The sequence below is a fragment of the Ovis canadensis genome, chromosome 2 (genome assembly GCF_042477335.2).
Source record: "Ovis canadensis isolate MfBH-ARS-UI-01 breed Bighorn chromosome 2, ARS-UI_OviCan_v2, whole genome shotgun sequence".
In the NCBI taxonomy this organism is placed as follows: Eukaryota; Metazoa; Chordata; class Mammalia; order Artiodactyla; family Bovidae; genus Ovis; species Ovis canadensis.
The window spans coordinates 103,534,652-103,556,875 of NC_091246.1; the positions used below are offsets into that span (position 1 = coordinate 103,534,652).

General features: G+C 42.9%; 1 protein-coding gene across 1 annotated transcript in view; it reads left to right on the forward strand.

Moving 5' to 3' along the window:
• Positions 1–22,224, forward strand: part of EXTL3 (exostosin like glycosyltransferase 3) — a 133,299-nt gene that overhangs the window by 7,011 nt on the left and 104,064 nt on the right. The window contains exon 2 of the mRNA XM_069576704.1: positions 12,744–12,867. The gene's annotated coding sequence lies outside the window, so the exon portion shown is untranslated. The remainder of the gene's footprint in view (positions 1–12,743; positions 12,868–22,224) is intronic.

Here is a 22,224-nt window from a genome sequence, read left to right on the forward strand (position 1 = left end):
GCGGGTTAGCGCCACCTGGGAAGCCCACTGGTCATCTATATTTCTTCTTTGGAGAAATGTCTGTTAAGGTCTTCAGCTCATTTGTGATGGTTTGTTTTTTGGTTGAGTTCTATGAACCGTTTGTATGCTTTGGAAATTAAGCCCTTGTCAGGCATGTTATTTACAAGTATTTTCTCCTATTCTGTAGGTTCTCTTTTCTTTTTCTTTTATGGTTTTCTTTGCTGTGCAGAAGCTTGTAAGTTTGATTAGGTCCCATTTGTTCATCTTTGCTTTCATTACTATTGCCTTGGCCTTGGGAGACTGACCTGAGAAAACAATGGTACAATTTTTGTTAGAGAATGTTTTGCCTGTGCTCTCTTCTGGAAGTTTTATAGTATCATGTCTTATGTTGAAGTCTTTAAGCCATTTTGAGTCTGATTTTGTATGGTTTGAGGGTGTGTTCTAACGTCATTGACTTATATACAGATGTCCAATTTTCCAACACACTTGCTGAAGAGACTGTCTTTTTCCCATTTTATATTCTTGCCTCCTTTGTGGAAGATTAATTGACTGTAGGTGTGTGAGCTTATTTCTGGGTTCTCTATTCTGTCCCATTGATCTGTATGTCTGTTTTTTTAAACCGGTTCCATACTGTTTTCATTACTGTAGCTTTGTTGTATTGTCTGAAGTCTGGGAGAGTTATGCCCCTTGCTTTGTTTATTCATCAGGATTTGCTTTGGCCGTTCTGGGTCTTTTATAGTACCAAGTAAAATTTTAGATTATTTGCTTTAGTTCTGTGAAAAATATCATGGGTAGCTTGATAGAAATCTCATTAAATCTGTAAATTGCTTTGAGTAGCATTGCCATTTTAACAATATTAATTCTTCCAGCCCAAGAGCATCACATATCTTTTGTATATGTCTTTCACCTCCTTGGTCAGGTTTCTTCCTGGGTATTTTATTTTGGTGAGAGTTTAAAAGGTCTTGCTCTTTTTACATTCCCTTTCTGATATTTCATTGTTAGTATAAAGAAATGCAACTGATTTCTGAATGTTATTCTTGTGTCCTGCTACGTTGCTTAATTCATTTATTAGCTCTAGTAGAGCTAATAAATGTGTGGAGTCTTTAGGGTTTTCTGTATATAGTATGGTGCTGCCTGGAGTTTTAATGCCTCCATGGAGGATTAGAGTGATGCCCACAGCAGAAATCCCAAAAAGACAGATCAAAAAAGCAATACATGGAGACAGGCAGTGGTACAAAAAGAGAGAGTGATGTGGAAGATAGTGCAATCTGGAAAAAAGCCCAACCTTTATGGACTGACATCCTCATCTTGTGCCCCAAAGAATAAAGCCTGGTTGGCTCTTCATAACTATGTGCCTAAATGTGACTAGAGCCTATTAAAAAATCCAGAGTATTTGGTTCTGTCTGCTTCCAGATTTGAGGTTAGAATACAAGGTAAAGCATAACTTTATTTATTTCTTAGAGGTATTCTTCTTTTATTTTGTCTATTTTTCCTGTTTGAGGGCTCTCTCTGGCTTCGGAGACGGTGCTTGGCTTTCTCACTGCGGTGGCTTCTCACGCTGTGCAGCGCGGGCTCCAGGCACATGGGCTTCAGTAGCTGCGGCTTGCAGGCTTTAGAGCTTGGCTCAGTAGCTGTGGTGCACTGGCTTAACTGTCCTGAGTCACGTGGGGTCTTCCCAGATCAGGGATCAAACTGGTGTCTCCTGCCTTGCAAAGCATGTTCTTAACCACTGACCCACCAGGTTAGCCCAAAGCATAACTTTAAGGCTCTGGGGTAGTTTAGTAAAACAAGCACTAGATTTGTAATGATGTGGGGAGGAAGGGCATATCAGGGGAGGCAGGGTGCCTGGCTTGTAGGAGACACACTGTCTATCAGAGCCTTTTTTCAAAATATAAAACGAAAATGGTCCCAGCAGCAAGGCGGAAGTAGATCCCACTGGGCATCTGCGATGAGATACTTTGGCACAGTGTTTGGTTTTACGTTTCTTGGAAGTCATGATATAAAGGAAACAGGTATGGTTACATCATTTTATTATTCTGGCAAGATAAAGTATACAGATTCCACTCTAGAGGAGAGCTTTTTTCCCCTGGAACTAAACTCAGGGAAGGATTTACCTCATGGGTTCCCTGGAATATAGTCTCAAAGCTGTGGACAATATCTTCAATAATGTTTGGTGGTTAGCTCTGAAGATGTCATGCAGATGAGTGGATTTTACCTTTGGTAGAAACCATCTGGAGTCAGCGCTGAGTGTGGAAAGTATTTTTCTGTTGTAATGCTGTAGCGGTGGGATTCCCGGACAGTCACTTTCAGGAAGTTCCCTGAGGATGAGTCACCAGAGGGACCTGGAGAAGAGGGGGCTGAATTGGATACCTGAGCAGGAAAGCATCTAATTGTCCTTTGAGCTTGGTCATTTGTACTGTTCTCGCAAAGTAGAGGATCTCTTGGCAGGAAACCAGAGCTAGGTGGTCCAACAGGCACTTAAGCTTTGAAGGGAGAATAGAATGAGTCCTGTGCCAGTCTTGACACAAGGTGGCAGGCTCTGGGGATCGTCACTCCTGCTGCTGGTCCACTACCAAGCCAGTGGTTTTACTTCTCATAAACTAAACAGGAGGTTGTGCTGTGGTGGAAAGGGCATGGTCCTTGAAGTCAGATAAAGCTGCTTCAAATCCTAGCTCTGCTGCTTGCTGGCTATGTGATTTCACAGACTCCTTAATCTTTCTGCTCTTCAGTGGGATATTAATATCTGCCTCGCATGAGTCATTTTACTGATCAGAGAGAAGATGTATAAACAGTCATAAGCGATGATAATAGTAGTTAGCAATTTTTTCAGTTATTGTTATGTTTATTATCAAGATATCTGATGTCATGTTTATTCCAATTTAAAAAAAAATCCATAGTATCATTCAGGTTTTTCCAATTTATTCAAATGATGACTGCCCCTCCCCTCCCCCCTTTTTAAAAAACTATTTATTTCTTCAGGGCCCTCAAGGACGTCTCCAGTTGTACTGTGTGGGTTCAGTAGCTGTGGTGTGTGGGATCTCAGTTCCCCAAGCAGGGATCAAACGCACGCCCCCTGCATTGTGGGGAAAATTACTCACCCCTGGATCACCAGAGAGGTACATCCCAAACTTTCAACAGAGGTGCCCCTTGTCTATCAGTATCAGTTCAGTTGCTCAGTCGTGTCTGACTCTTTGAGACACCATGGACTGCAGCCGCCAGGCCTCCCTGTCCATCACCAATTCCCAGAGCTTGCTCACATTCATGTCCATGATGCCATCCAACCATCTCAGCCTCTGTCGTCCCCTTTTCCTCCCGCCTTCAATCTTCCCCAGCATCAGGGTCTTTTCTGGTGAGTCAGTTCTTCACATCAGCTGGCCAGAGTAATGGAGTTTCAGTTTCAGCATCAGTCCTTCCAATGAATATTCAGGACTGATCTCCTTTAGGGACTCTGAAGAGACTTCTCCAACACCACAGTTCAAAAGCATCAATTCTTTGGCACTCAACTTTCTTTATGGTCCAGCTCTCACATCCATACATGACCACTGGAAAAACCATAGCTTTGACTAGACAGACCTTTGTTGGCAAAGTAATGTCTCTGCTTTTCAATATGCTGCCTAGGTTTATCATAGCTTTTCTTTCAAGGAGCAAGTGTCTTTTAATTTCATGGCTGCAATCACCATCTGCAGTGATTTTGGAGCCCAAGAAAGTAAGGTTTGTCGCTATTTTCATTGTTTCCCCATCTGTTTACCGTGAAATGTTGGGACTGGATGCCATGATCTTCATTTTATGAATGTCGAGTTTAAGCCAGCTTTTTCATTCTCTTCATTAAGAGGCTCTTCAGTTCCTCTTCACTTCCTGCCATAAGGGTGGTGTCATCTGCATGTCTGAGGTTATTGATATTTCTCCCAGCAGTCTTGATTCTAGCTTGTGCTTCGTCCAGGCCGGCATTTCTAATGATGTACTCTGCATATAAGTTAAATAAGCAGGGTGACAGTATACAGCCATGACGTACTCCTTTCCTGATTTGGAACCAGTCTGTTGTTCCATGTCCAGTTCTAACTGTTGCTTCCTGACCTGCATATAGGTTTCTCAAGAGGCAGGTCAGGTGGTCTGGTATTCCCATCTCTTTCAGAATTTTCCACAGTTTATTGTGATTCACACAGTCAAAGGCTTTGGCATAGTCAATAAAGCAGAAATAGATGTTTTTCTGGAACTCTCTTGCTTTTTCTATGATCCAACGGATGTTGGCAATTTGATCTCTGGTTCCTCTGCCTTTTCTAAATCCAGCTTGAACATCTGGAAGTTCTCAGTTCATGTACTGTTGTAGCCTGGCTTGGAGAATTTTGAGCATTACTTTGCTAGTGTGTGAGATGAGTGCAATTGTGTGGTAGTTTGAGCATTCTTTGGCATTTCCTTTTTTGGGGATTGGAATGAAAGCTGACCTTTTCCAGTCCTGTGGCCACTGCTGAGTTTTCCAAATTTGCTGGCATATTGAGTGTAGCACTCTCACAGCATCATCTTTTAGGATTTGAAATAGCTCAGCTGGAATTCTGTCACCTCCACTAGCTTTGTTCATAGTGATGCTTCCTAAGGCCCACTTGACTTCACATCCCATGATGTCTGGCTCTAGGTGAGTGATCACACCATTGTGATTATCTGGGTCATTAAGATCTTTTTTGTACAGTTCTTCTGTATATTCTTGCCACCTCTTCTTAATATCTTGTGCTTCTTTTAGGTCCATACTATACCATTTCTGTTCTTTATTGTGCCCATCTTTGCATGAAATGTTCCCTTGGTATCTAATATTCTTGAAGAGATCTCTAGTCTTTCCCATTCTATTGTTTTCCTCTATTTCTTTGCATTGATCACTGAGGAAGGCTTTCTTATCTCTCCTTGCTGTTCTTTAGAACTCTGCATTCAAACGAGTATATCTTTCCTTTTCTCCTTTGCCTTTGAGATTAGATTCGATTAGATTTGATTAACTCTTGTCTACAGTAACTGACGATAATGATGTTTACCTCTTTCTTTTTTTGAAGTTTCCTCTTTTTTTAAAAGAAATTATTTTTGGCTGTGCAGGGTCTTCATTGTTGTGCAGGCTTTTTCTAGTTGCAGAGAGTGGGGGCTACTCTGTAGCTGAAAGGGCTTCCCGTTGTAGGGGCTTCTCTTGTTGCAGGAGTACCAGCTCTAGAGCACAGGCTGGATAGTCGTGTGCATGGGCTTAGTTTCTCCGCAGCGTGTGGGATCTTCCTGGATTCCCTGAGCCACCAGGGAAGCACTCATGTTTATCTCTGAGCAAGCATTACGCTGAGTGCTCTACAGACATTATTTTATTTATTCTTCACAGCAACTCTCTGCAGTACATATCACCTGTCACCTGTAGGTGCTCAACGAACGTTATCCACTAGTATTACTGGTATCAGTTTTAATAATAAACTGATGACATAAAAGAGAAGAGGACATCTTTGCCAGGGGAATCAGTGCCTTTAATGCACAGGGTAAATCTGGCCCATCGCCTGCTTTTGTACAGTTGCTGGGCTAAGCATGCGTTTTACATACTTAAATGGTTGAAAAAAAATTAAAATAAGAATACTATTTCCTGATAAGGACTTCCCTGGTGGCCGAGTGGTTAAACGACTTTGCCTTCCAGTGCACGGGGTGCAGGTTCCCTCCCTGGGTGGGGCGCTAAGATCCCACTTCCCTTGTGGCCAAAAAACCAAAAAAAAAAAAAAAAAGTAAAACAGAAGCAAGATTGTAGCAAATTACAATTAAGGCTTTGAAAATGGTCCACATCTAAAAATCTAGATCGAATTCCACATCTTTAAAAATAAATAAATAAATGAGAGCTTCCCTGGTGGCTGGTAAAGAATCCACCTGCCAGTGCAGGAGACAGATTTGATCCCTGGTCCGGGAAGATCCCACATGCCTCGGAGCAGCTAAGCCTGTGCACCCCAACTGCAGAGCCTGGGCACCAGAGCCAGCGCTCTGTAACAAGAGAAGCCTGCGCACCGCGACGAAGAGCAGCGCCCGCTCACCGCAACTAGAGAAGAGTGCCTGCAGCAAGAAAGACCCAGCACAGCCAAAAATAATTGCGTATGAAGTCAATAAATGAATGATTTTTTAAAAAGAATAATATTTCATGAGAAAATTATATGAAAGTCCAATTTCAGTGTCCGTAAATGCAGCTTTATTGGAACACAGCCAGGGTCTTTGCGTTACACATTGTCTACACCCGCTTTCCTGCTGGAGCATCAGAATCGAGTACCTGTGGCCGAGCCAAAACTGAAACTGTTTACCCTGTGGCCCCTTTCTGGAAGGGCCCTTTTCTGACCCCTGATTAAGAGCAAGACCTCCAGAGGCAGTTTCGGTGGAGAAGCTCAGTCAACCGCTGTGTAAGCCAGACTGCCCGGGGTGAACATTGAGAAGGGGGATCTAGGAGCAAAACTCCCATCGGCCTCATGTTTGCACAGGGCACAAAGGGACTACTGTTCTGTTCCGGTGCCAGCTCGGACGGGTGGAGGGAAAAGAGGGCTTGCGGCGAGCCCTCTGTGTGCAGGTTCTAATCGGGAGCTGGAACTTTGTGAAGGAGCTGAGAAACCTGGGATCTGTGAGCTGTTCATTTTTATGCTGTTTGCTGTTTGCTTTTTGTTTTGTATTTGCTTGCTTTTCCCTTTGTGCTTAGGGAAAATTCTTTTTCAACAATTCTAATCTTATCTAATCTAAGCCAAAGGAAAAAATGATTGATTCACACCTGGGCTGGGATAAAGTTCAAACTTAACTGCTCTTAAAACCAGCCCAAATGCCGGTCCCTTCTCACTTGCGCAGGCTCATCTGACCTCTCTCCACACCCTGTGTTCCGTAATGCAACCTACAGCCCCTGGAAGTAAGCCTGTTCCATGTGTCTTTTTTTCTTTAATGTTCTGCTATTCCCTCTGCTTCCCACTCTTCCACACCTTCCCTGACTGGAGAAATCCTCATCCTTCAAGACTCTGCTGAAATGTCACCTCCTCCAGGAAGTCTTCCTGACTCTGCCCATCCTGGAAGAGATGATAACATCCACCTTTTGGCCTCCTTTGCCTCCTAATCACAGCGCCTGTCACTCTGTATTGGCATTGTTCCTGAGTCTGTGCCTCCTTCAAGGTTAGGAATGATGTAATCTTAGTTTGTCACCTTGCTTCTAGCACATGGTAACCTAGATGTGTAAAAGCTGAGGAGAGTCGGAGTGCTCTGAAGGGTCAGGAGGTAAGAACTTTCCAGCTTAAGAACCTGGAAATGTTAGGTCAGAACTGGGGTAGATAGGGACTTACCTGGTGGTCTAGTGGTTAAGAATTGCATTGCAGGGGGTACAAGGTTCAATCCCTGGTCAGGGAACTAAGATGCTACCTCTCACAGGGCAACTAAGCCCACATGCTGTAACTAAAGTGTCTGTGTGCTGCAGCGAGAGATCCCACATGCCACGACTAAGACCCAGTGAAGCCGAATAGATAAACAAATATTTAAAAAAATTAGAAAAACAAATGTGGCAGAAATGAAAACCAGTCACGGAAGACCTTGGAGAGCAAAGTGCTGCCTGGTTTTTTTTTTTGCTTTTGTTTTTTCTTTATAAAGAAAATTGAATAATTTAGTAGGAAATCACCTCAACTCTGAAAGACCAAAAAACCAAAACACTATTCAGAGTGTTTACATCATACCTCTCTAAAGACAGAGGTAATTGTGATTCAGAAAAGACATTTCAGGAGGGCCTGAGACAAATATGGTCCAAAAACTTTGTTGAGATGAAACTAAGTATAAGGATAAAAGTTGAAACTATAAATGACTAATGTGATTCGTAGAGGGGGCCTTCAGATACAGTTATCTCACATGAGCTCTTATCATTCTCAACTGAAACTTTTGTCTTGATGCTGGAAAGGACCTTATCTAGTGGCCTCTTGGTATTTGGTATTTGTTCAACCCAGTGGTTGTATCTGGTCTTAACAGCATTGTTCCGGTCACTTCGATCTCTTCATTAGATGGTCACTGAGATCTCGAGACCTTTATTTTGCAAGCACAGTCTGAGTTTTGTGTTTTAGACCCAGATTCATTATCACATTCCAGCCTGCTGAATCTTATCGGCCACTCCAGACTATGTCATGTCATTTTGTGAGAATTGCCTGTGGTTTCTCTCCACCAGATTGGCAGTTTACCCTGCAGAAAAGCTGCGGATCCTATCAGCAAACTGAAAAGTTCCTCTTTTAGGTCAGTGATGAAAACTATCCCAGTACACCCTAACATTTTTTTAATGTATGAAAGAGACCATTTATAAATCAGTTGCCTCAGTATAAGCCAATACTCACTTTCAGATTCCATCCTTTCCTTGATGTACCCGATTTGGGGGAAACCACTGCATTGTTTGGTATTTGTTTGGTCGCCAAGTCACGTCTGACTTTTTGCAACCCCATGGACTGCAGCTTGCCAGGCTCACCTGGCCTCCACAATTGCCTGGAGTTGGCTCAAAGCCCTATCCATCGAGTTGGTGATGCCATCCAACCGTCTCATCCTTTGTCCTTTAACCCCGTCTCCTGCCTGTAACCTTTCCCAGCATCAGGGTCTTTTCCAATGAGTCAGCTCTTTGCCTCAGGTGGCCATAGTATTGGAGCTTCAGCATCAGTCCTTCCAATGAATACTCAGGGTTGATTTCCTTTAGGATTGACTGGTTTTATCTCTTTCGAGTCCAAGGGACTCTCAAGAGTCTACTCTAGCACCACAGTTTGAAAGCATCAATTCTTCGGCCCTCAGCCTTCTTTATGGTCTAAACCTTTATGCTGCTAAACCCAACTCTCACATCCATACATGACAGCTGGAAAAACCATAGCTTTGACTATGTGGACCTTTGTTGGTAGAGTGATGTCTCTGCTTTTTAATACACTGTCTAGGTTTGTGACAGCTTTCCTTCTGAGGAGCAGTGATGACTGGTTTCTGTCATCCAGTGGGTCCTCGAAGCTTCCAGTCAGTTCTTCTGTGTTTTCCTGGTCTCCCTCTCTCTAGGGCTTCCCAGGAGGTGCTGATGGTAAAGAACCCGCCTGCCAATGTAAGAGATATAAGAGACGCCGGTTTGATCCCTGGTTTGGGAAGATTCCCTAGAGAAGGAAATGGCAATCCCCTCTAGTATTCTTGCCTGGGAAATCCCATGGACAGAGGAGCCTGTGGGCTGCAATCCATGGGGTTGCAAAGAGTTGGACACGACTGAAGTGGCTTAGCACGCATGCATAATATCTCTCTCCTCCACGGCAGAGTTTCAGATGGCCTGCACTCTCCTTAAGCTTCCAGCCCTACCCTTCTTCCCACCAAGCCCCCGTTCTCCTCCGTCTCAGCAAAGGATCCTGCTGGCTGCTCCGTGGAGAAGATGGAGGCTGTCAGACTGTCATGCCATCTAGTTCCTGCTGCCGCGCCAGGACATCTGGTTAATTCCTCCCACATCCTTCTGTCTATTTCCAGTGAAGAGATGCTCTTCCCTTGAATTGGGGCCAACCTCTAAGTCTCTGCCTCGGCCTGCGCTCTGGACCTTCTCTCTCCTCCCTCCTCAGGGTCTCCCCCAGCTGACTGTCCCCCTTCCTGCATCCTCCCTGTTAGCCTTTACACATTCTCCCACCTCATCCATCTGAAAGCATCTCCCTCCCCAACCACCTCCCCTTGGCAACTCAACACCTCGACTTAGAATTGTTTCTGTTCTGCTTCCTCACCTCAGCCCCTCACCCCTTCAGTCTGGATTGTACCCCCATCCCTCCACTGATACTGTCCTCACTGAGGTCACCAACTCCTCCTTGCAGCTAAATCCAGTGTGGATGTCTAGGTCCATGTCGACCTCATCTCTAGAGCATTCAGCTTTACCAGCCACATGCTTCTCTGAGAACTTCTGCCCGATTTCCTGGGCGCCTCCTTTCCTCTCTCTCTCTCCCTGGACTCATCCTCCGTGTTGCTTCTTCAGCGGTGGCCTCACGCTGGTCTCTCTACTCCTACTGTCCCCTCTCTTCCCTGAATTCTTTTGGTTTACAAGCCACAGATCCCAACTCAGATTGAACTAAACAACCCACCAAAACACCACCATCACCAAAAAGTCACAAGGAAGATTCAGTGATCCGTGTGTCCGAAACATCCAGTCATAGATCTGCAGAAGACACTTGAGAGTCCCCTGGACAGCAAGGAGGTCAAACCAGCCAACCCGAAAGGAAATCAACCCTGAATATTCACTGAAAAACTGATGCTGAAGCTCCAGTACTTTGGCCACCTGATGCAAAGAACTGACTCACTGGAAAAGACCCTGATGCTGGGAAAGATTGAGGGCAGGAGGAGAAGGGGACAAGAGAGGATGAGATGGTTGGATGGCATCACCAACTTGATGGACAAGAGTTTGAGCAAACTCAGCGAGTTAGTGATGGACAGAGAAGCCTGGCGTGCTGCAGTTCATGGGGTCGCAAAGTGTCGGACAAGACTTAGCGAACAACAACGAGATCTGGGATAGCCAATCCAGAGGCATAAAATAAGGACATCACAACAGCTTCACCATCTCTGCCTTTGTTTCGTTTTCCTTTGTGTTGGCTCCATTCTCAGGCAGCTTCTTTCTAAACAATGGCATGACGCCTACCAGCAACTCCTGGCTTATATCCAATCCTCTTAGGAAACACAGTGGAAAATTTTCTACCCAGATTCTTAAGCTGGGAGTCTAGGAATCATCTCTGACTCCTGTTCCCCCACATCTTAGTCACCAAATCCTGTTCCACCTTCTTAATCTCTCTTCATCCTCGTTGTTGTTTAGTCAACAACAGGAGGACACATACTCAGTTGTGTCTGACTCTTTGCGACCCCATGGACTGTAGCCCACCAGGCTTCCCTGTCCATGGGATTTCCCAGGCAGGGAGAGTACTGGAGTGGGTTGCCAATTCCTTCTCCATGGGCTCTTCCTGACCCAGGAGTCATACCTGCATCTCCTGCATTGGCAGGGGGATTCTTTATCACTGAGCCTCATGGGAAGCCCCCATCCTTGCTGCTGGTGTTCTAGTTCCAGGTACCATTTTTCATTCAGATTCCTGCTGCAGCCTCCCTGTGATTTTCTGCCTTGAGTCTTGTTGCCCTCCAGCCTGTTATTCACATCACAGCCAGGATAATCTTTTGAAAGTGTTATGTGATGCCCAGCCACAACGGATAGGAAGCTAAAGACAAAAGTCCTTGTTATGTTCTGGAAGGCCTTGCATGAAATAGCTCCTGCCTGCTTCTCTTTGCACATTATACCTCATCCCAGGCAGTTCAGCTGCAGATGCCAGACTAGCCAACTCCCTCCCAGCTCTGCTTTCCAGACAGTGCTTCCCTCACCTCGACCATTTCCCCTCCTGAGACCGCCACCTAATGAGCCTCTTATTCATTTAGGCCCTGCATTCGATATAACTGTAGTGAGAAAATCCTTCCATACTGCATTACGTACTCTTCCTGCTAGAATATCCTCATTTTTCCATCTTAGCAGTTATCACACTTTATCCTCATTGCTTGTTAAATCATCTATACCCCTCAGCAGACTGTAAGGTCCATGAAGGCAGATGTTTCTCTTGTTTTGTGAAATATCCCCAGCATGGCAGAGTAGAGACTTGACAAGTATTTATGACATAGTAAAATAAAATACGATGTGATTATACTAGGTGATTTTAGATCATATGTTGGTTTGCAAAGCTACTGGAAAGTCTAATCTACTGCTTTTCTGTTTTATATGTTCATTGCATGCTAAGTTGCTTCCATTGTGTCCGACTCTTTGAGACCCCATAGACTGTAGCCACCAGGCTCCTCTGTCCATGGAATTTTCCAGGCAAGAATACTGGAATGGGTTGCCATTTCCCTCTCCAGGATATGCTTATTGACCCTCTTTTAAAAACAGTAGAGTTTGGCAATTTCCTGACAGTCCAGTGGTTAGGACTCGGGCTTCTAGGGTGGAGGTAGCACGGGTTTGATTCCTGGTCGGGGAACTAAGATCTCCCAATCTGCGTGGTACAGCAAAAAAATTTTTTGAAAGAATTAAAAAAATAGTAGAGCTTTAGAATTAAAGAGGATCTTAACAACCATCCTGCACTAATTCACTTCAATTGACAGATTAGGAAGCAGGAGCTCAGAGCAGCTGACCACGGGGATATTCATACTGGCCTTGAACTCGACTCCTGACTTTGAGTGCAGAGCAGCCTTCTCTTCATCATGATATTATTACTTTTAACAGACTAGTGTAGTGCAATTTTTATATCAATGCAAAGGAATCTTACCATCTACAGCCTCCCGTGTTTTCCTTGTTAAGATAGACTTAGTTTGCCTGGTGGCTCAGATGGAAAGACTCTGCCTGTGGTGCACTTTCGATCCCTGGGTCAGGAAGATCCATTGGAGAAGGGCATGGCGACCCACTCTAGTATTCTTGCCTGAAGAATCCCATGGACAGAGGAGACTGGTTCATGGGGTAACAGAGTCGGACATGACTGAGTGACTAACACTTGTGATTCTGTGCATCGTGGTGGATTCTGACACTTTATCAGGATGCAAATCTCCCTGGCCTGTAGATGCCCAGGAATCCTTCAGAGATTGTTCTCTGTGTCAGTGGTCCTCAATCCTTTGGGCATCAGGGACCAGTTTTGTGGAAGAAAATTTTTCCATGGACCAGAGGCAGGGATCATGCATCATTTCAGGCTGGTTCAAGTGTATTACATTTATTGTGTACTTTAATTTTATTATTATTCCATCAGCTCCAGCTCAGATCATCAGATATTTGATCCCAGAGGTTGGGGACCCCTCCTGGACACCATTGGCCCACGGAAAACCAGAAGCTATACTTTGGGCTCCCTGGTTCCCCCATTTCTCCTCGTAAGGGTGAGTACTGAGTGACTGTCATCTGGACTTGATCTGAGGAACACTCCTGTTGTGTAAAAGAAGTAACAGGCTGGTTAACTGTTTGTGAGATCCACTCTTCTCTCTGTGAGGCTTGCTGACTGATGTCCATATGAGATAGCGTAAAAAGAGAATTGCTTCCATAAAAACAAGTTGAAGTTTGGCAAAGACTGCGTAGGAGTAACTTTTTAAAAAGAATTGTAAGAACTTACATGGCAGTCCAGTGGTTAAGATTTTGCCTTCCAGTGCAGAGTGGTGCTGGTTCCATCCTGCCTGGAGAGTTAAGACCCACATATCCACATACCCCACAACACATAAAAAGACAGAAGCAAAGTTGTAACAAGCTTAATAAAAACTTCAAAAATGATCCACTTCAAAAAGATCTTATTAATAAATGAAAAGAATTGTAATAGAATTGGGTATAGGTGAGAAGACAAATATTAGGGACAATTTTTATTTAATAGAAAATAATTTTATATTAAGACATTTAATTTATTTCAAAATTTTAAAATGAAAGAAACTGAAAATGGAATTTGTTGACCAAAGCATGATGAAACTTCAATTAATGGACCTATTCTCTACATAAATGTCTTCAAGTACTCTCTTAAAGTAAAATGTTCAGCATGTCTTCCACATTATGGTTCTTGCTTTAACTGATTATTTCAGTTAACCAAATTACCTACCCTTCAATCTGTTGTAGGTGGACTTGGTATATGTAGTTATAATTTTGCTTTTGAGCCAAATTTTAAGCTTCTCAAGGGCTAGGACTCGACCTACATATTTCATTTCCTGTAAATCTTAGAGGCCTAATGCAGTACTATGCATATGTCTCTGATGATGGGAGTTTATTTCCCTAACAAGCTAGTCTTTCTTTAGGGGCAAACTTGTCTTTCTCATCTGGGTTAACATTATTATTTTGTTTTCATCTTTACTCCTTCCTTCTTCCTAATTCAAGGACATTGTTTCTTCTGAAAAGGAGAGCAAGAAAGAGCATAAATAAGGAGCGCATCGGCCTTCCTCCCTAGGGGGCTTGCCATGCATTTGCCATAGGTCTTGATACTAAAAGAGAGACTAAAAATGAAGCGAAGGACAAGTTAAAAATATATTTAAAACAGATGTTTGTGCTTAAATTAAAACATTCCAAATGCCACCCTTTGACCCGGCAAGTCTACTTCTGGAAAGCTAGCCTGTGGAAGCATTTAAACACATGCTGAGAAGTCTTAGTGCAACCATGCTCATCTCGGCCTTCTTTACGACGGAAAAGGTTTAGGAACAACTTGAATTTTCTGCCTTCAGTTTTCAAGGGCATAACCTATAAATACAGAGGAATTTGATTATTATTAAAAAGAATGTATGTCAGTTCATTTCAGTCACTCAGTCATGTCCGACTCTTTGCGACCCCATGAATCGCAGCACGCCAGGCCTCCCTGTCCATCACCAACTCCCGGAGTTCACTCAGACGCACGTCCGTCGAGTCGGTGATGCCATCCAGCCATCTCATCCTCTGTCGTCTGCTTCTCCTCCTGCCCCCAATCCCTCCTAGCATCAGAGTCTTTTCCAGTGAGTCAACTCTTCGCATGAGGTGACCAAAGTACTGGAGTTTCAGCTTTAGCATCATTCCTTCCAAGGAAATCCCAGGGCTGATCTCCTTCAGAATGGACTGGTTGGATCTCCTTGCAGTCCAAGGGACTCTCAGGAGTCTTCTCCAACACCACAGTTCAAAAGCATCAATTCTTCGGCGCTCAGCTTTCTTCACAGTCCAACTCTCACATCCATACGTGATCACATACTGACATACTAAAGAGAGTCACAAGAATCTGCCTGCCAATGCAGGAGATACAGGTTCAATCCCTGGTCCGGGAAGATCCCCTGGAGAAGGAAATGGCAATCCACTCCAGTATTCTTGCCTGTGCTAACACACATGAGATCTCAAAGAGTTGGACTTGACTTAGTAACTGAACAACAACAACAAAAAGACAGTCACAATTTATTAATTGGAAAACAAGCTATAAAATGTATACAATTCAACCCATTTTTTAAAAAGACAAATATACGGAAATGACTAGGAGTGTAAGTGGAAAGATTATATAGTGGTAATGAGATGCCTTTTCTTCTCATCTGTCCTTTGAACTTTTTTACAATAAGCTTCTGTAAAGTTATCTTTAAAGACGAGTCCAAACGAAATAGTTTCTATTGCTGTCATTGTTGTATATGTCTTTTTCTTCAGAAGTAATTGATTGTAAATTGTTGTTCAGTTGCTCAGTCCTGTCCAACTTGGTGCAACCCCATGGACTGCAGCACACCAGGCTTCCCTGTCCTTCACCATCTCCCAGAGCGTGCTCGGACTCATGTCCATTGAGTTGGTGATGCCATCCAACCTGCTCATCCTTTGTCGTCCCCTTCTCTTCCTGCTCTCAATCTTTCCCATCATCAGGGTCTTTTCCAGAGAGTCGGGTCTTTGCATCACGTGGCCAAAGTATTGGAGCTTCAGCATCAGTCCTTTCAATGAACATTCAGGGTTGATTTCCTTTAGGATTGACTGGTTTCCTCTCCATGCTGTCCAAGGGACTCTGAAGAATAAATATGTTAATAGTCGAGGTCTTAGGAAAAGGAAAACATTTCCTTTACTTTCTTGCCTTCATACCACTTTTTTCCCCTAAGTACAGTGGATTCTAAATCCAGTTACGTTAAGTTGGAGTCTTGTGAGAAGGGAGGAGGTGGCTGGGTTTTATTGGCTAATTCTCTTTAGAACTTGGGACATTTGCTTTCTGGCTTTTTGTCCAGTAACTCTCTGTAACATGTGAACTCCCTCCTCGTTGCAGCCCTCGCAGAGAGATTGAGAATAGCAGCAGGCTTCACTCCTTGCCTGGAACATGGCTGATCTCTGCTACAAAGCCATGGTAACACATAATATTAATAAATACTAACTTAACCACGATTCATTGATTATGTAATTAGCCATAATTCACCCAGCTACCCAAGGTAACTCATCATTCTCACCCTAACTACTGTGGACATTTACTAAATTGTCCGGTTAATTCTGAACCACTCCTTATGCATTAATTCAGCAAATACCTGAAAACTGGCAATCAGGATTCAAATCCCGACTCTCCCGTTTAACTCTGAGCTTAGGGAAGGAAGCTGAATTTTCTGTGCCTCCTTTGTAAAGGGGATAGTGTAATTCACCACTGGAGACTTCCTTGGTAGTCCAGTGGCTGAGACTCTGTGCTTCCAATGCAGGGGACCCAGGCTCGATTGTTGGTCAGGGAATTCAGGCTCGATTGTTGGTCAGGGAACTAGATCCCACTTGCTGCAACTAATACCTGGTGTAGCCAAATAAACAGTAAAATAATAATAATAATCCATTATTGTTTAAGGATTAAATGAGATACAAAATGTGTAATAATGCCAAGCACATAATAAGCTCTCCTGTGTGTGAAATGGGTTTCCCCAGTGGCTCATTGGTACAGAATCTGCCTGCAATGCAGGAGACACTGGTTTAGTCCCTGGTCCAGGAAGATCCCCTGGAGAAGGAAATGGCAACCCAGTCCAGTATTTTTGCCTGGAGAATCCCATGGACAGAGGAGCTTGGTGGGCTACAGTCCACGGAGTCACAAACAGTCAGACATGATTTAGGGACTGAATAACAACTACAGCAGTGTGCCAAATACTGAGACTCACGTTTCTTCACTCAACAAACATTTACTAAGTGTCTAGTATGGGCCAGACAGTGCTCTCAGTGTTTGGATTATATCAGTGAACAAAACCAATTTGCCTGTTATCATGAACTTAAATTCAAGCAGGTGCAAAGAGTAAATTCAATGTAGTTGAATCCATGATTATTGATAATATGAATCACTGTTAATACCACTAGTGTATTATATGCCAGCCACTGTGCAATTTATTTTCATATATAATCTTATTTTCTTATTAACCCCGTGAGGTAGGAGTTTTTGTTGTTGCTTGAGAGTAGAAACTGAGCTCAGTGGAAACTGAGCCTCCTAGACGTTATGTAAATGAAGTTGGCAAGTGAGCGGAGGCGCTGGTATTTAGACCAGGTTGTCTGGCTTCGTTCACTGCCCCACCTTCCTACCTTTGCTTGGCGAGTCACTGGTGGTCGTCATTTTTGCCTGCAGTTCTTTCTTGACATCCTTGCCAACATGTTTTGCTCTGCAGTAGAAGTTGGGAGAGAAAGAAATTTGCGTTTTCCTCATTTTGTATTAAAATACTTAATTATCCCTGCAGGGGATGATCAGAGAGGGAATAAATGACAGCTCTGCTTAGTGTTTCTCTGAATCAGTTAGAAGTCACAGCTGACTCCCCTCCGTGTTCAGAAGAAATGCCGCGGTTAGAGGGGGGAGTCGAGGTGCAGCCTGGAGAGAGACGCGTCGCTGGGGATGGGGAGTCTCCCAGCGGAACAGTGTTGGCACGGGTCATCCTGCCAGTTAAGGTGAAGGCAGGGCAGTCGGTGCCTCCCGTGTCAGGCTTCTGGTGTTGCGTCATCGTCGTTTCTTGGCTTGCAGTCTTTAGGAAAGATTCGGCTCCTCAGCTCTAAAGATCCCTCTTCGTCTGCTCTTCCACAGTTGCCCAACAACCGGGCGTGTTCATGTCCCCCCAGAGTCAGGCTGAATAAATTTTGCTAGAATTTAAGAGAGTATTATGATGCAATAGTTCAAGTATTCAGAAAAGTGCAAAGAATACCATCTACTCAAAATTTAGGGTTTTTTTAAAAAAATTTTTTCCTTATTTGACTTCTCTGGGTCTTAGCTGTGGCATGTGGGATCTAGTTCCCTGACTAGGGATTAAACTTGGGTCCCCTGCTTGGGAGCACTAGGTCTTAGGCACTGGACCACCAGGGAAAGGGGGAAAGGGAAGTCACTCAGTCGTGTCTGACTCTTCGCAACCCCATGGACTGCAGCCCACCAGGCTCCTCCGTCCATGGGACTCTCCAGGCAAGAGTACTGGAGTGGGGTGCCATTGCCCTCTCTAAGGTCCTACTATATAACACAAATAACTGTGTTCAATATCCTATGATAAACCATAATGGAAATGAAATTTTTAAAAAGCAATGTATATATGTATACATATAGACATGTGTATGTGTAACTATATCAATTTGCTATAGAGGAGAAATTAACACAACATTGTAAATCTACTATACTTCATATTTTTTAAAGCAAAATGTGAAGAATTCAAAACAAAAACAAACAAATAAATGTCCCTCACAATTTAGTTTTGTCGAACCTTAACATTTTGCCTCTGTGCTCCAGTTTTAAAATTTTTTTAAATTTATTTTTATTTACTTATCTATTTTTGCTTTTTGGCCACATCAAGAGGCATGTGGGATCTTAGTTCCCTCACTAAGGTTGGAACTCGAACCTCCTGCAGTGGAAGCAAAGAGTCTTAACCACTGGGCTGTCAGGGAAGTCCCTCCAGTTCCTTTTTTTAAGTGAAAAAAAATAGACGTAGCTGAAACTCTCTGTGTACCTGTTCCCAAGTTCACTCTCCTTCCTCCCTCCCTCCCATCCAGAGGCCCCCACTGTGCTGACTTATCATTACAGCGCATACGTTCATCCCATCATTGCTCCATGTAAATGCATGGGTAAGCACCCTTACCGGCGATGCCTAGAGGCACAGTCTTATACATGTGTCTTTGTGTGCAAGGGCGGGAGTGTCTCTAGGATGCTGCTGGGGCATCACGAGTCTGCAGTGACATGGCCACACTTCTCTCCAGGATGGCTGTGCCAGTGGATGGTGTATATGACAGTTTCTGCTTCTCCGCGACCTCAGTCACGCTTACTGCTGATTTTTAAAATGCACTGCCGGTCTGATGCATGTGATGTGGTGTCTCACAGTCGTATTTGTGTTTTTATTATTAATGAGATTGTGCATCTTTTCCTGTGATTATTGGCCACTTGTGTCTCCTCTTGGTTGCATTGTCTGTTCACATTCTTTGCGTTTGCATCTATTATGTTGTCATTTTTCTTATTGGTTGTAGTAGTTCATTGTGTATGCTGGTTACTAATCCTTCACCAGTCACTGTGCAGAGATCGTCTCCAGGTCCCTTGCTTGTCTTTTACTTTGTTTATGGTATATGTTGATGCACAGACAAGTTTAATTTTGATGTAGACAACTGTTTTTGCAATCTTTTCTTATCCGTGCTTTGAGTCTTTTTAAAAATACTTATTTATGTTGGGCTGTGCTGGGTCTTCGTTGCTTCCTGCTGGCGTTCTGTAGCCATGGAGTGCAGTGGCTGCTCTCTCGCAGGCTGCTTCTCATTGCAGTCGCTTCTCTTGTTGCGGAGCACAGGCTCTAGGGCCACAGGCTTCAGCGATTGTGGCGCACGGGCTTAGTTGCCCCGCAGCATGTGGGATCTTCCTGGACCAAGGATCAAACTCGTGTCCCCTGCATTGCAAGGTGGATTCTTAACCACTGGACCACCAGGGAAGCCCCTGAGTCTTGCTTAAAAGAATTTTCCACCCAATCTAAAATCACGTGTTTATTTTCCTCTATTTTCTTTCTAAGCTTTTCAAAAAATTTGATTTTTGCATTAAGCATGGGATCATCTAGAATTTATTCTGTGATTGCTTTAAGGTAGGGATCTATTTTTCTTTTTCTGCCATACGGATAATCAGCTGGCCCAGCCCCTTTATCACATAGCCTCTTCTTTCTCTGCTGATTGGTTATGTCTGTCTGGTACCAGGTTTCCATACTTCCAGAGATGTGCTTGGGGCTTCTTTGCTCCACTGATCTTTCACCTGTTCCTGGGCTGGTATCATACTGTCTAAATGGTATAGCTTTTCATCTATCTCTTGATGTCTCACAGGGAGAGGTGGCCTGTCTTGTTTTTCTTTTTTCAAAAATTATTTTTTGTTATTCTTAGTTCTCCCATATGGATTTGAGAGTCAGCATATCTAGTACCTTAAAAACACTCATCAGTACTTGATCTTGAACTATCCTGGGCTTCATCTAGACCATCGTGCTTTAAACTCTGTCTGCAGCAGTATCCTTCCTGGTAAACTTTCACCACAGCTGCAAATTCCTATGTTCACAGATTAGTTAGCACAGATTACTTTTTTCTTTTTAAATGTAATTGTAAAAAAAAAAAAATGTATGACAAAATTTGCCGTCTTAACCATTTGAAGTGTGACTCAGCATTAAATATATTCATTGTTTTATGTAGGAATCACCGTTATGGCAAAACTCCGTAATCATTAGGCAGTAATTTCTTATTCTCCCCGCTGTAATCCATAGGCAATAATTCTCTATTCCTACCAGCCTCTGGCAGTTACCATTCTACTTTCTGTCCCTATGAATTTGCCTTGTTAAACATCTCATATACGTATAATCTTAGAAAATCGTCCTTTTGTGTCTGGCTTCTTTTACTTAGTACGATGTCTTCAAGCTTCATTCATGTTGTAGCATGTTTCAGAACTTCCTTCATTTTTAAGGATGAATAGCATTCCACTATATGGATGAATAGCATTCCACTATATGGATGAATAGCATTCCACTATATGGACGTACCACATTTTGTTTATCTGTTTACCCCATGTTGGATATTTGGGCTATTTCCTCTTTTTGACTCTTGTGGGTGATGCTACCATAAGCATAGGTGTACATGTATTTGTTTCATTCTTGTTTTCATTTGTCTTGGATATTTATATCGGAGTAGAATTGCTGTGTTATAAGATGATTCTATGTTTAACTTCTTGAGGTATTTTTTTCCACAGAAGTTGAACCACTTTACATTTCTACCATCAGTGTCTGAGGGTGAGATTTGTCCAATTTCTCTACATCCTCTCCAACACTTATTTTCCGCATTTTTTTTTTATTATAGTCATCCTTGTGGATGTGAAGTGGCAGCTCACGGTGGTTTTGATTTACATTTCCCTGATGATTAATGATGTTGAGCATCTCTTCATGTGCTTATTGGGGATTTGTTTATCTTCTTTAGAGAAATGTCTAATTGGGTCCTTTGCTCCTCTCCTCAATGCCCCTGCATTTAGAGATGTTTTAAGTTTACAGCAAAATTGAGTGAAAAGTATATAGAGAATTCCCATATACCACACCAATCCACGCACAACCTCCGCCATAATCAACATCCCACACGAGAGAGGAGGCATATGTATTAAAGTCGATACACCCATATTGACAGCATTGTCACCCAAAGTCCATAGTTTACATTAGGGTTCATTCTCGGTGTATGTGCTGTCGGTTTTGACGTGCACAATGACATGCATCCACCACGATAGTAGTCTGTAGAATGGTTTCCCTGCCCTCCACATCCTCTCTGCTCCACCTAATGATCCCTCCCTTCCCTCTCAGTCCTCCCTTTGCCCATTTTAACCTCATGTTATGTGACTTGTATTGCTGACCTTGAGGAGGTCTTTCTGTATCCTGTGCGGCTGTTGCTTAGTCACTCAGTCCTGTCTGACTCTTTGTGACGCTGTGGAGTGTAGCCCACCAGGCCTCTCTGTCCATGGAATTTCCCAGGCAGGAGTACTGGAGTGGGTTGCCATTTCCTTCTCTACTGTATTTGGCATATCAAATCCTTATCGGATATACGGTTTGCAAATATTTCCCCTCATTCCTCTCTTCCCCCATTACTCTCTTGATAGTGCACAGAAATTTTTGGTGCAAAGAAATTTTTAGTTTTCGTGAAGTTCCATTTATCCGCTTTTTCCTGTGTTGTCTGTGCTTTTGGTGTTATATTTAAGAAACCATTGCCAAATCCAAGGCCATAAAAATTTTCCCTTACATTTTCTTCTAAGTATCTGATAATATTAGCTCTTAAATTTAGGTCATTGATTAATTTTGAATTAATTTTTATATATAGTATAAGGCAAGGATCAACTTCATTCTTTTGCATGTGGTATTTAGTTTTCCCAGTACCATTTATTGAAGAGACTGTTCTTTCCTTATTTATTGGTCTTGGCATCCTTGTCAAAATCAATTGACTAAAAATGTGAACGTTTATTTATGGGCTCTAAATTTTATTCCATTGTTCTATATGTCTCTTGTTATACCAGTACCTTAGTTTTGATTACTCTACCTTTGTAATAAGTTTTAAAATCAGGCGATGTGAATCCTCCACTTTGTTCTTCTTTTTCAAGATTATTTTGGTTATTCTAGGTCCATTGAAATTCCATATGAATTTCAGTATGGATTTTTCATTTTTGCAAAAAAAAAAACCCAAACACATCCTTGGGATTTTGCTAGTGATTTCATTGAATATGTCGATTTGGGTAGTATTGTCATCTCAACACCATTAAATCTTGCAATCTGTGAACACAGGATTCTTTCCATTTATTTAGATGTTCTTTAATTTCTTTCAGC